The sequence below is a fragment of the Geotrypetes seraphini genome, chromosome 7, assembly GCF_902459505.1.
Source record: "Geotrypetes seraphini chromosome 7, aGeoSer1.1, whole genome shotgun sequence".
Classification (NCBI taxonomy): domain Eukaryota; kingdom Metazoa; phylum Chordata; class Amphibia; order Gymnophiona; family Dermophiidae; genus Geotrypetes; species Geotrypetes seraphini.
The window spans coordinates 174,540,610-174,555,509 of record NC_047090.1 but is presented as its reverse complement, the minus strand read 5'-3'; the positions used below and the strand labels follow the sequence as shown (position 1 = coordinate 174,555,509).

The following is a 14,900-nucleotide window of genomic DNA, read 5'->3' as shown; positions in this document are numbered from 1 at the left end:
AGATCCAATTTCTGGAGCGTCCTAAGAATCGCCGATAGAACGTCCTCCTTTGCGGGGGGGGGGGGGGGGGGGAGAGTCCCCGAAGCTTGTCCTTGTCAGCAGAAGCTCATCTGCCATGGATTCCCCCTCCGTGGTAAGGTCGGGCGCAACTTCAGCTTCCCTTCTTTCCACTTCCAGGTCAGCCGCATCAGCTGGGCAGGGAGGCGGGACAACCGGTGCAGGCGATAGTGAGATCTCGTGTCCCTGCGAGGGCGAATCTTCTCCCCTCGTCCTCGCTGCGGGGCTAAACTCGCCTGATTCAAAGCAAACTTGGCGGCAGGCATTGCTCCAAAGTTCGCTGAAAAGAGGCAGGCGCGGGCGTTGAGGAGGCAGGCGCCCTCACACTACCTTTTATTTTAGTATGTAGCATTTTGGTAATAGGAATAAAGTTACAGCGACGAGAGCGTTCTCAGCTCTGCCAGGTTAGCGTCACCATCTTGGCCGGTGCGCTTCTTTAAGCGGTGCCTAGCGGTTTGTTTTTATTTTATTTTATTTATAACCCGCTTTTCCCAAAAGCGACTCGCAATATAAACATACATAATAAAAGTACATAAAATACCATATTTCCGTGGTCTATACATGGGGCATGTATGGGGCGTGGCCTAATTAAATGGGGTGGCCTATGCAGCAATTTTTAATCATCCCCCCCACCCCCGATACCTTTTTCAAAACCCCCTCGCTGACGGCGCGCGGCTGGGGTCTCCAGCGGTGCAGGGCACCGCGATCTCCTCGGCATCCGGCCTGCCCCCGCACCACTTGCTGAGTGGCTGATGTCGGTTCTGGCGAGTCCCGACGTCGGCCATTCAGCGGGAGGTGCGGAGGCAGGCCGGATGCCGAGGAGATTGCGGCTGCCCTGCACCGCTGGAGACCCAAGCCGCGCACCATCTGCCTTCAGCGAGGGGGTTTTGAAAAAGATACGTGGGTGGGGGAGGAGATTTGAAAAAGGCAGGGGAGGTACCGGAAGATAAGCCGCGGCTATTACCATGGGGGCGGCCTATACAGAGGGACGGCCTATATGCGGGGAAATACGGTACATGTAAAAACACTCGCAATATAAGCGACCAGCACTTACACCACAACAGATGCCTTAATGCCCATATTTCATATTTCAAAATAAAAGTCTCTTCAATAACTTCTTAAACCCATCGAGATTACGTTGCTTTCTGCTATACAAAGCTAGAAGATTCCATCCCTGGGATCCCCTACAGGAAAACAGTCGCACGTGAAGAATTCAGTCTCAATTTCCTTACAGATGGCACAGACAAATCGCCATGGTGGACAGAGCGCAATTTTGATAAAGGGACATAAGCCGGAATAGTACCCACCAAACTAGCAGGACCATCACAAGCAGCCTGAAATATATGCGATTGATGGACAACCATGCCTAGCGGCTGCTAGGTACCATTTATAGAATCCAGGCCTTTGGGCACACATAGAATAGTGCAAAGGCAGATGTATGTAAATCCATATGTGTGCCAAGTAATTCCAATTAACCTAGTTCATGCACACATCTGGGCTCTGCGCCCAAATTTGAGCAATCTATATAGAACCTGGGGAATCATTTTAATTTTATATTTTATGTTGATTCTTTAATTTTTCCTGTATGATGTGTTTTATGCTTTTGATTAATTATGTACATTCGCTCTGTCGTCTGCGAAGAATTTCAGATAGTACAGAACAGAAATCGTTGAAATAAATCAATCTAGACGTTCTAGGGTATATCATTTATGGGGCAGGTGTCAATGTTTGTGAGAGAATTTGTATGCTCCTGGGTATTGGCGTAGCAAGAGGTTGGCGCCTGGGGCAGTGACGTCCAGCATCTCTGCGCCATATGCCCCCCCCCCCGCACTTCTTGAAATGTTCGCTGGGGCATGAACAGCATCTTCCACCTGCTGCTCACGCAGGCCTTAGCTCCCTTCTGACATCACGTCCTGGTCCCGTGACCAGGAAGTGACATCAGAAAAGAGACGAGGCCGGCGCGAGCAGCAGGTGGAAGATGTTGCTTGTGCCGGCGAAAATTTCAAGATGTAAGCAGGTTCGGGGGCGGAAAGATGGAGAAGCGATGGTGCCCCCTGAGTTGACAGTGCCCGGCCGTGGACCCCCCCTTCCTATTAGTATGCCACTGCTTTTGGGGAACAATGTAAATCCATATCTTCTGATAGTCCATAGGTACCCAGCTTGCTTTTATAAAATAGGTATACAAAAGGGGCTGAATTCAGTACATGGTACTTAAATTTCAGCGCCCAAAAAAACTGCGTTAAACAGGCATTCCAGAATGGCCACCCTGTGTGGTACAGTGTCCTGCAAACGTTTTATAGTCCTGGCACACTAAATGCGGGTTCACGGCTGCAGGGCACCCGTAAACACGCAGATTTCAACGTGATGATGTCACGTGTATGTGTGATATCATAACACTCACGTCCATGCATGTGCGGGAGACCCTGCATCCCTGGCCCTGAGCCTATTACCACTACGCTGGTGGGGGAGGGGGGTGCTGAAGGAGGCGAGGCGCAGGCTGACTGACTACAGGACACGCCTCTCGCCACAAGAGGCACGTCCTATAAGCAGTCAGCTGACACCTGCGCCTCTCCTCCTTGCCGGCGTCTCGCGGCACACCCGGAGTCTTGCTGCTGCAGATTAGTGTGCCGCAAACTAGTACGTAGTGCTGGGATCCACACTTGGATTTGGGCGCAAGGAGTCGCATCAACTGAAACCTAACGCCTTTAACTGTATTCCTCTTCCTGAAAACGTCCAGCTATCTTTTTGTTGTAATCCGCTTAGAACTGCAAGGTACAGGCGGAATAGAAGTCATTTATGTAATGTAAACCAGCTGTAAATCTCAGTGTGCACATTGGGAAAGGAGCCCCATTATTCTGTAACACTGCGCATTTTAAGGGACTGCCCTTGACCCTCCCCATGTCCCTCCCATTGTTAAGAACATAAGAATAACCACAGCAATGGTCCATCTAGCCAGTTTCCTTTTTCTAACAGTGAGCAATCCAGGTTTCAAGTACCCGGCAGACGCCCGAATAGGAGCAACATTCCGGAATCCCAAATAGCTGAACATTCCAGAATCTCAAAGAGTTAGCAACATTCCATGATACCGATCCCAGGGCAAGCAGCATCTTCCCCGAATAGCAGACTGTGAAACTTTTCCTCCAGGAGCTTGTCCAGACCCTTTCTTAAACACAGATACGCTAAGCACTGTTAACCACATCCTCTGGCAACGAGTTCCAGAGCTTAACTATTGGTTGAGTGAAGAAATGTTTCCTCCTATTCGCTGTAAAAGTTATTTCCACGTAACTTAATTCGGTGTCCCCTAGTTTTCGGAATTTTTGAAAGAGTTAAAAGATCGATTCATTTCTACCCATTCCACACTACACAGAATTTTGTATCTCCCCTCGGCTGAAGAGCCCTAACCTTTTTAGTCTTTCCTCATATGAGAGGAATTCCATCCCCTTTTATCATTTGGGTCGCTCTTCTTTGAACCTTTTCTAACTCTGCTGTATCTTTTTTGAGATAAGGCAACCAGAATTGAACACAATACTTGGGGTCAGGTTGCACCATGGAGCGATACAGAGGCATTATAGCAATCTTGGTCTTATTTCCTAGCATCCTGTTTGCTCTCTTGGCTGCCGCCACCCACTGTGCAGAAGAGTTCAGTGTATTGTCTACAATGGCAGGTGGATCTTTTTCTTAGGTGCTGACTCCTAAGGTGAACCCTAGCGTCAGGTAACTACGATTTGGGTTCTTTTTCCCAATGTGCATCACTTTGCATTTGTCTGCTTTACATTTGAACTGTCATATGAATGCCAAGCCTTCCAATTTCATAAGGACTTCATGCAGTTTTTCGCTGTCTGCAAGTGTTTTAACAACTGCAAATTTAATCACCTCACTTGTCGTTCCAATTTCCAAGATCATTTATAAATATGTTACATAGTACCAGATCCTTGTGGCACTCCACTATTCATCCTCCTCTATTGTGAAAAATGACCATTTAACCCTACCCTCTATTTTCTATCCAATAACCAATTCCTAATCCACAATAAATATTGCCTCCTCTCCCATGATGTTAATTTTTTTCTCAGGAGTCTCTCCTGAGGAACTTTGTTGAAAGCTTTCTGAAAATCTAGATAAACGACTTTCACTGGATCACCTTTATCCACCTGTTTATTCACGCCTTCAAAGAAATGAAGCAAGCTGTTACACCCCCTTTTGCAAATTCACACTGAAACACTTCAATGCCATTCTATAAATGGGCGTGTAAGTGGGTTTTCACGTTGACCAGCTGATTCTGCCGCATTTCAGCTCCTTGTCTCCATTAGCACGTTTTTCCACAGTGAAAATTTGGCACGGAAGTAGCGTGCTGTGCTCTGCACCGTGCCATTTCACCTATAGGTGCCTTTTTATGAAATTACCCTAAACTTGAGCATCCGTGGTACTAGTGTCATAGCGAGGGTAGGACGCACTCGGGGCGGTGGTGCCCTCCTTTCTGCTCCGCTCCCCCCCACCACACTCGCACCCTCTCTCTCCCCCTGTACCTCTTTAAATCTTTGCCAGCGCAAGCAGCTTCTGCGGCCTACGGCTCACATCGGCATTGGCTTTCCCTCTGATGTCACTTCCAGTCCCTGCGACCTGGACGTGATTTCAGAGGGGAGATAGGCCAGCACCAGCTGCAGGCTGGAAACGTTGCTCGCAATGTTGAAGATTTAAAGGGGTGGAGGGGAACGGAGAGTTGCCGGTTGCCCCCCCAGCAAGATGGTGCCCGGGACGGTCTGCTCCCCCCCCCCACTCCCCTCCTTACTACCACTGTTGATTTAGAAAAATAAAGTCTTTACAGAATGACTAGCGGTCCAAATCTCCTACTGAGTCCGGCCCATTGTTCTTTGCAGAATCTTTATCTAGGTTACAATAAATTCTAGCTCTAGTTATTCTCCTTCTTTAGAAGGGAAGAATTCCTTAGCCTTGTGCAGCAAATTAATCCTTGCGGCATTGTTTTTTATCACAGCATTTCGGTCGGATGTTTAGACATTTTTCACTGTCTGTCACTAAGGGGAAGATTCGGTAAATGGTCCCCAAAGTTTGCCACTAGGTTGGCATGTGTTAGGCTTAAATTCTTATCAAGGCAACCTGTTATAAACGTCCCCTGCATGGGGGTGATTTTGTAGTCACTTTTGTATGCAGGTGGTCTCTTATAAAATACAGACCGGTGTAAAAATATGCTCAAATGGCTTGTTCTTTTGCCAGTAGAGGGGTGGGGGGTGGGCAGTGTCATCAGTGATGTGGCACAGGGAAAGCCTCAGTGAGGAAAGCCGCAAAGCAGTCTATACAGAGTGCTGCCGCTGTTTGGTATGTCGGTCTCGCGGTGGGAGGGTCGATGGGGTTCTGCATGGGGGGATGGGAGGAAGGGATAGAAAGATGCTGCGCAAGGGGATGGGTGAGAGGAGAGGAAAGATGCTGCACATGGGGGGGGGGAAGAAAAGAAAGAGGAAGAATTGGGGAGAAGGAGAGGAAGGGAAAGGTGATCGTTCTACATGAAAAAAATAAGACATCCCCAAAAATAAGCCCTAGTTTTGTTTTTTTTTTGGACCACAGCTGTTTATCAGAGGTTATTTGGCCATTTCCTTATCAATGTAGCAATTGTTATGCAAGATGAGAAGAGGTTTTGACTCTTTTTGCACAAAGCTGTGACAAGCTTCCCTTTAGTTCAGTCGCTGTAATCCATCGATCACACCCAGCTCGCTTAGAGAGAAGAAGAGATAATGCTTACTGCGGATGGGCAGACTGGATGGGCCATTTGTCCTTTTAGCTGCCAACATGTTACTATGTTTCTATAACATCATAATGCAGGTGTAAACAGCCTTAGCCTATAGGAAGAGGAGAAGAAAATTAGAGAATGACACAGGGAAAAATTCTGTCCCCGTCACTGCCCTGTCCCCGGACCACCATCCTCTTCACCGCCCCGTCCCCGTCTCTGCCGTCCCTTTCACCGCCCCGTCACCGTCCCTGCTGTTCCTTTCACCGCCCCGTCCCCGTCTTCAGCGTCTTCTCCTCTGCATCCCCCCCACCCCCAGCACCCTTTACGCGGTCCAGCAGCTCCCTCCCGCCGGCCAGCTGTGCATTTCTCTCCCTCCCTCTTACCTTCTCTTGTGGCGAAACTGGCAATTTGTTTAAGGCTATGCGCTGTATTACGGCCGAAGCCTTGAAGTCGCGTCGGGTTGCTTGCTAGAAAAGTCTCTTCTGATGCAACCGGAAACAGGAAGTTGCGTCAGAGGAGATTTTTCCAGCAGGCAATGCGACACAACTTCAAGGCTCATAGCCTTACAGAAATCGCCAGTTTCAACAAGAAAAGATAAGGGAAAAGGAGGGAGGGAGGGAGATGCATGGCCGGCGGGAGAGAGGGAGCTGCTGGATCGAACGCTCGTTCACCGCGTGTGCTAACCATTCACCGCTCCACGGGGCAGTGAATGGCCTTGTCCCTGATCTCACGGTGACCTTTTTTTTTGTCACCGTTTTGGCGGGTTACCCGTGTCATTCTCTAATGCAAATGTTAAGAGCCTTAGCCAATAGGGAGAGGAGGAGATACTGGAGCTGCGGATGGGCACACTGGATGGGTCATTTGGTCTTTATCTGCCATCATGTTTCTATGCTTCTTTAACATTAAAGCTCTCTGACCTCACAATGCAGGTGTAAAGAGCCTTAGCCTATAGGAAGAGGAGATGCAAATGTTAAGAGCCTTAGCCAATAGGGAGAGGAGGAGATAGTGGATGCTGCGGATGGACAGACTGGATGGCCCATTTGGCCTTTATTTGCCATCATGTTTCTATGTAAACACACGGACAGAAGCATCGCAGATATAAACTCTTTTTCGTCAGTGCCTTGAGCTGGTGTCTCAGCTGGTCCAGCGGGAGGGGGAGACTTGAGAGAGAGAGGGGGGGGGGGGAGATACTGAAACACAAGTTGGGGAGGAGAGAGTTACCAGATTGCTGGAGGGGGGGAGGGGAGCCAATTCAAAAATTCGTTCAGGGTGTCACAGTCCCTTCAGATAGCCCTGTCGGGGGGGGGGGGGGGTCCTACTGGTTTCTGTGTCCCAGTCTTTCTGGTAATGGAAGCGTCAGGCTTTCAGATGACTCTTCCAGATCCGCTGAGGCACTAATTAAGCCAGTAGTTCCCAACCCTGTCCTGGAGGACCCCCAGGCCAGTCGGGTTTTCAGGACAGCACGGAGCAAATTTGCATGCCTGGCACCTCCATCATATGCAGATCTCTCTCATGCATATTCATTAGGGCTATCCTGAAAACCCGACTGGCCTGGTTGGAAACCACTGAATTAAACAATGAGACTTCCAAAGAATTTGAAGCCACCCAGGCTGCAAATTTGATCAAATACAGCAGAAAGAGTTTGCTACACCTCAGGAACTCTATATAGTAAACCCCACTATTTAGTTGCACGGTCCCTAGCCTAAGAATATCAAAATATTATTGCCCAGCCTATTATAGTTGATCTCAGATCTTGGAGCTCTCTGCACAATTAGTCTGTACTGTTGAGTTGTTCAGCATAACCCCCCTTTCCCCCCCCCCCCCCCCGTATATAAGTATTATTTTCTTTTTTGTACTCTTATACAACAGATCAAATCATTTTCATCTTACAGCCGGAGGGGCCAAAGTAACTTGTCATTACCAGCAGTCCGTTATCATTTCGGTTTGTAACACTTACAAATTTAACTTATCTCGCAACTTTGTATCCAGATAGGGGTTCTCTCCCATCTGACACAGTTCTCCGCTCATGCAGTGTCTTACAAGCTTTCAGTATTGTTGAGGAGATTTCTGTGCCGCTAGGATTGGAAACGGAGCTTTCTGTGCCGCTGATATCGCCAGCGTTTCGCTGATATCGCCCCTTTCATCTGCTGCATCAGGGCAAGACTTAACTTGGGCAGCCTTTCTTCTGCAAATAAAAAAAATCCCATTAAATAAATCATATTATCTCCACTGAACACTTTTTCAGTTATTACCCACTTGGTTCTGCTGGTTATATTCAGACACCGACAAAATGACGTCGGCATCTTTTCGAACATTCTTACGATGACCTAATCTCCATATGGTTCTCTCATTGGTTTAGCCCTAAGGGTCCGTGAAATCTTACTTAAAAAAAAAATACATGGCGATTCTTTTAATTTTCAGTTTAGTCACTTCTTTTCTGCGTATATTTCTCTTTCCACATTTTCAAATCTAGTGCAGACCTGACAGCACTTTGCCTTGTTCAATCTTTAAATGTCTCTCTTTACTGTAAATATTGTAGTTTCTCCCCCTTTCCTTACGTTATTGAGTTAGTCTAATTATGTCTATTGTATGCATATAATCGTATCCCCCACTTTTACTGATGTGCATTGCTTAGAAATGGTGACAAGCGTTAGAATCAAATTTTAAATAAAACTTGATTAATTCGAACAGTCTCAATCAAATGTATAAGGCTGACAGTCCAATAGTATACAGTGTTCCCCCGCAAATTCGCGGTTCGTGAATCGCGGACTCGCTCATTTGTGGTCTGCTCCGACCTCCTCTTCCTGTAGTAAAGTCGGGCTACACCAATCAGGAGCTGTGTGTCAAATCAGCTCCTGATTGGTGTAGCCTGACTTTACTACAGGAAGAGGCGGTCGGAGCAGACCGCAAGTGATTTTCTTCACCCGACGGCACTCCAGCTGCCTTCTCCTTCCTCTCCAGCTGCCCTCTCCTGCCTCCCCTGCCTTTTGACAGGTGAAAAACTGCATTTGTGGGGGGGGGGGGGGTTAAATTTGCGGGGGTTCCTACAATGGAACCCTCGCAAATTTCGGGAGAGTACTGTATTTCTTAATCATGACTCCACTCAGTTTATCTCCAAATTACAGCTGATGTTAATACAATTACTACCCGTGTTTCCCCGAAAATAAGACAGTGTCTTATATTAATTTAGGGTCCAAAAAACACACTAGGGCTTATTTTGGGGGATGTCTTATTTTTTTTCATGTACAATCATTTCTCCCTTCCTCCCCAATTCTTCCTCTTTCCTTTCTACCCCCCCCTCTCCATGTGCAGCATCTTTCTATCCCTCCCTCCCATCCCCTTGTGCAGCAGAATCCCACTGACCCTCCCACCGTGAGACTGACATGCCTCTGAAAACAGCAGCGACGGCAGCTGTTTTTGGAGGACTCAGAGCGGAGGTAAGTCAGGTCTCACCGGGGTGAGGATCGCTGAATTGACGAGTCCGATTTTTTCTGCAAATCGTGCAGCACTAGTGTCGAAGATGGAGGGGGGGCTGTAGGGATCAATCTTAACTAGGGCTTATTTTTGGGGTAGGGCTTATATTAGGAGCATCTTTAAAAATCATGCTAGGGCTTATTTTCAGGATAGGTCTTATTTTCGGGGAAACTTGGTGTTATTTTTAGATAAACCATATTTGTTACTTAGAAAAGTGTTACAAACTGAAATGATAATTGACTGCTGGTCATGACAAGTTGTATCAGCCCCTTTTGCTGTAATATGAAAGTTATTTGATCTGTTGTAATTAAGAATAGAAAAGAATAGAAAAATAAAATATTTACATACGGGGATGTTGGGGGTTTTTTTTGCCAATGACTGCAAAAAGGAGCAGAATAAGTGTATTATGCTGAACAACTCAACAGCTGTGCAGAGAGCTCCAAGATCTGAGGCTTTTATTCCCCTGACCATAAACAGATCCGCCACAACTTTAATAGTGGGGTTTGCTATATAGAGTTACTGTTTTTTAGACCACTTGGTCAGACAATTTTTTGTTTAGCCCTCAGACAGCCATACGTGGTCTTCTCAGTAAATCACTTTGTTTTAACTAGAGCTCACTCAGTATTATAATTATTACGTATGATTTGTATGTTTTGTTTGTTTAAAAAGGATACTTACATTTATTAAGTATCCTTGCTGGCTGAAATGTGAGTACATCTGGCAGTCCTTTTCCTGGGGCTGGATTCCTCCCCAGGTGAGGTGAGCACACTCAGCAAGCTGACAGTCTTGGGGAGTTATTCCTACTTACAGACTTTAAGAAGATCTAAGCTTACTGACATTCTTGTCGCAGGATTTTAAGAGAGAAATTTGCATACCACGGAAACAATGCATGGAAATCTCTCGCGTATATATTCATTGTGGCTATCCTCCCATGTCATTCTTTAGCGTCTGTCTCAACCTCAGTCCTTCTACACCAGCATTCTTCAATGCAAGGCTTGAGGGTCAGAGGCTGAGCCCATTCATACTCTGATTCTTATGTGAGCCAAGTACAGTCAAACCTTGGTTTGTGAGCATAATTCGTTCCAGAAGCATGCTTGTAATCCAAAGCGCTCGTACATCAAAGCGAATGTCCCCATAGGAAATAATGGAAACTCAGACAATTCGTTCCACAACCCAAAAACTTTAATACAAAATGCTACACGTAATCGTATTGCAAGACTTTGCTCATTTGGAACAGTCACTACACTCTTGCAGTGTCGGAGAGAGAAGAACCATTGGCTCAGTTGTGATGTGTTTATACTGTATGTACTTGTATTGCAAGATTTTGCTTGTATATCAAGTTAAAACTTAATCAAATGTTTTGCTTGTCTTGCAAAACACTTGCAAACCAAGTTACTTGCAATCCAAGGTTTTACTGTATGGGCTAATGAAGCCATTGTGACATCACTGATGTGATTGGCTCTTAGGCATTGGTGGAATGAGGCATTATGACATCACAATCTCAGCTCTGCAATGTTGCTACTCTTTGGGTTTCTGCCAGGTACTCGTGACCTGGGTTAACCACTGCTGGAAACAGGATTCTGGGCTTGATAGGACCTTCGGTTTGTCCCAGTACCATGGGAAGCAATCCTGTGTCATTCTTTAGTGTCTGTCTCAACCTCGGTCCTTCCACACCAGCGTTCTTCAACGCAAAGCTTGAGGGGTTAGTGGTTGTTTCCATTCATACTCTTGATTCTTCCCTCTCTCCTTAAAGAACGACATGGAGATGGTGGAAACGGTGATGAATTTTGTCACCGTATCATCCTCCAATCCTGATAACCCAACTGGCTGGGTGTGTCTCGAGGTCAGTGTTGAGCAGCAGTACTACAGTTGACATGGGAAGGTACAAAATGAAATGTATAAGTTGACACGCCTAATCTACAGCATTCAATGTTTTCTCATGGACGTGTAACCCCCAGTTACAATCCAGTCCTCATGGGGATAATCTTATAAGAAAGTGAAAGTAGGGTCTAAATGGGGTGTTCTAAGAACATAAGAATACTGGGTCAGACCAAAGATCCATCTAGCAGTGACCAGTCCAGGTTATAAGTACCTGGCAGAAACCCAAATAGTAGCAACATTCCATTCAGAATCCTAAAGAATAGCAAGGTTCTGGAATCCCAAAGAGTAACAAAGGATTCCGGAATCCCAAAGAATAGCAACATTCCATGCTACCGATCCCAGGGCAAGCAGTGGCTTCCCCCCATGTCTATCTCAATAGCAGACTATGGACTTTTTCTCCAGGAACTTGTCCAAACTTTTTTTTTTTTTTTTTTAACTCAGCTTTGCTAACCACTGTTTCCACATCCTCCAACAATGAGTTCCAGAGCTTAACTATTCATCGTGTGATAGAATATTTTAAAGGTATTCCATGTAACTTCATTGAGCATCCCCTAGAGTAAGCATTAGTATCACACCTTAACACCCCCACCTCCACCCCCCCAAATAGAGACACCATATTTAAGCTAGTCCATTGCATTACTTTCACTGTGGGTGTGCACAGGGCAACTTGGTGGAGTGTGCAGGTGTGTGTTGTTTATATAATACTATCATAGATTCACCTATTGCAGCATGTGGGTGCGGTGAAGTGATCGCGTCTTGGCCACTTTTGCTGGTATTTAGTAAAGACGAGCCACGCACATTTCTTTACAAAGTGGGCTTAAAATAAGTGCGTTTTGGCTCCTTCAGCATAGGTGCCTGATTATAAAAATTACCTTCTATGTCAGGGCTACTCAAATGGGTCCACAGGCCAGTTGGGTTTTTGGGATATCCCTAATGAATATGCATGAGAGAGATTTGCATATAATGGGAGTGACAGACATGCAAATCTTTCTCATGCATATTCATTAGGGATATCCCAAAAACCTGACTAACCTGTGGACTATGTGCTCATAATCTTTCTGTTTCACCATAACCATGTATTGAGCCAACCTATCTAGTTAAGCTGGGCCACTGAATATACTCACTTGACCAGTCCTTAGACCAGTGGTTCACGCAACCCAGTTTAACTGGTCCACTTCTCTCAGTCTGCGCTGAATATCAGCGCTGTCCTGATAAGCATTAACTGCAAAACCCCCCACCTCACCATGTGCCCAGCGAGCTTTCCCCCTCCCCCCATGTACCTTTTCAAATCTTCACCAGCTCGTGACCAGGATGTGACATCAGAAGGACAGCTGAGGCCGGCGTGGAGCAGCGGATAGGAGATGCAGTTTGCTGCCGGCAAAGATTTGAAGAGGTGGGTGGGTGGTGAGGAGGAGGGTGCTGGCACTCCTCCCCCCCCCCTCCTCATTATGCCACTGCATGTGCCTCTTTCCTTTTTAGTTTTTAACTGGTTAAATTTTGTTGTTTGTACAGTTTTTAACTGGTCTGCATCAGCATGGTGGAGAGATGAACTTCAGTGCATTTGGAACGGCATTTCCTTGCTTAACTGACAACTGCACTGAAGTTCAAATCTCTCCACCATGCTGATGCAGACCAGTTAAAATTTGTACAGACAACAAAATTTGTTAAAAATGATTAAATTTGATGACCTGCACCAGTTTGGAACGTTAGTGCGACATTACATTGAAATGATCTCTATGGCAAACGGCACACATCAAGGACAGTAAATAATAATAACTTTATTCTTCTATACCGCCACAATCTTGCGACGTCTAGGCGGTTTACAATCAAGAGAGCTGGACATTCAGCGAAATACAATATGCAGTTATACATAGGAAATACAGATAGCATAGACTTTAAGAGAGCAAGAATATAGAAATACAATTTGCTTATCAAGAGTATAAGATGTTCATTTTGGTAGGTAATGTCCGAGAGGACCTGTTTGGAATAAGCCGCATGTTTTAGAAAATAACAATGAAAAATTATGATATTATAAAGATAATAGTTTATATGTATCACAGTTCCGTGAGATGTGGTGATCACTGAGGATTTGTTGTTAGCGAGAATATGATCCGCTGTTTGTATCTCTTGGTGACATAAGTGGTTGGTGATGTGGTAAGACTAGGGTTAGCAGACGTCCAGGAAAAACCAGCCATGTCCTGTTTTCAGAGGACTGCCCATGCCTGAAGGGATTTCCAAATCCCGGCAGTATGTCTGGGATTTGGAAGTCGTCCCCCCCAGCCTCGGGGCCGTGCCTGGCGGCCGTCTGCGCATGCGCGGTCGTTGATGCCATGATGTCATTGCGTTGATGTCCAAGCATGCGTAGACAGGGTCCCGAGCTCGGGGGAGGTTAGTGTGGAGGCGAGGTGGGGGTGGAATGGGACGGAGGCGGAGCGGGACAGGACCAGGTGTCCCCCTTTTTTTCAAAGAAGAAATCTGGCAACCCTAGGTAAGACACTGGGAGTTGGGATGGAGGGGGTTGCTTTTGGGTGTGGCTTTGGTTCTACTGGAAAATAAATCACAAAATTAATTGATGGCTACTATAACTATGCTGCTGTATTAAATCTGTGTTTTATTAATGAAATCCAATCATATTGTAAGTGGCGGAGGAGGTAGGGAATGCTCATAGATTTGTCTGGGTAACTCTGGAAGCAAACCAGATAAATTTTTAGAATATCAATGCCAATACATATCCAACATGGCTGAATGACCAGCAGCACTTCTGAGAATGACAGTGGATAGGCTCCCTGTGGTTTATTGAAAGCTTTTATACTGCTACTAATGAATGAGGAGTCAATTCTGAGTGGTTTGCATGAGCTTCTGTAATGATGTTACAATACCTGAGCTAAATATACCGTATTTCCCCCTTTATAGACCGCGACCTACATATGGGTTTTGCAATCCAAACGGTGGGTTCGGCTTCCTTATATGGTGCAGCCTAATGACATCGTAAGCCCCCCCCCCCCCCCAGTACCTTTTAAAATAATGCAGCTCCCTCGCTGGCCTCCTGCAATGCCACAGTACGGGGCAGAAGCGATCTTTTCAGCATCCAGCCGCCACCACGCTGCTCCCTCAATGCCTGCGAGACCTGACGCAGGCGTTCAGGAAGCAGCGCGGTGGCGGCTGGATGCTGAAAAGATTGCTCCTGCCCTGCACCGTGGCCACAACATTGCAGGAGGCAGCCGGTGGAGGTGATATTTACCAGGGGGGGGGAGGGATGTATAGGCCACCCCCATGTGGTTTTAAAACTCTTAGATAAGCCGTGGCTTGTAACATGGGGCAGCTTATCTAAGAGTTTTAAAACATGTATAGGCATTTTTTGCGGCCTATACACTGGGGCGGCCTAAATATGGGGAAATACGGTATGTGAAATTTACCTATTTATACCATCTATATACATATACTATAATTATTGTTTCTGTATTGTCATATACTCGTATGGAGAACTCTCTGGTGCCCTTCCACAGAAACACTGAACACTATATAACTCCACATAGGGTTGTAAAACCCTAGGAATAAGGTTGGAGACTTGTAGAAGTGCTCCCGCAAAGCCTAGGACAGAATCAAGGTGCTCGCCCGTTCCGATGTCAGTTCTGTGGAGCCCAGAGAAGGGAAACCACTGATGACACGTGATGGTGTCGACAGTCGACTTTAGGTCTCCTCCTTTTGCCGCTGTCAGAAGACTGTGCACCTGGTGCGAGAGCCCTCA

The 14,900-nt window shown here is 46.3% G+C and overlaps 1 protein-coding gene across 2 annotated transcripts in view; it reads left to right on the top strand.

Annotated features, from left to right (window-relative positions):
• The window catches only part of RIN3 (Ras and Rab interactor 3), a 104,531-nt gene that overhangs the window by 74,063 nt on the left and 15,568 nt on the right, over positions 1 to 14,900 (top strand). The gene's annotated exons all lie outside the window — the stretch shown is intronic.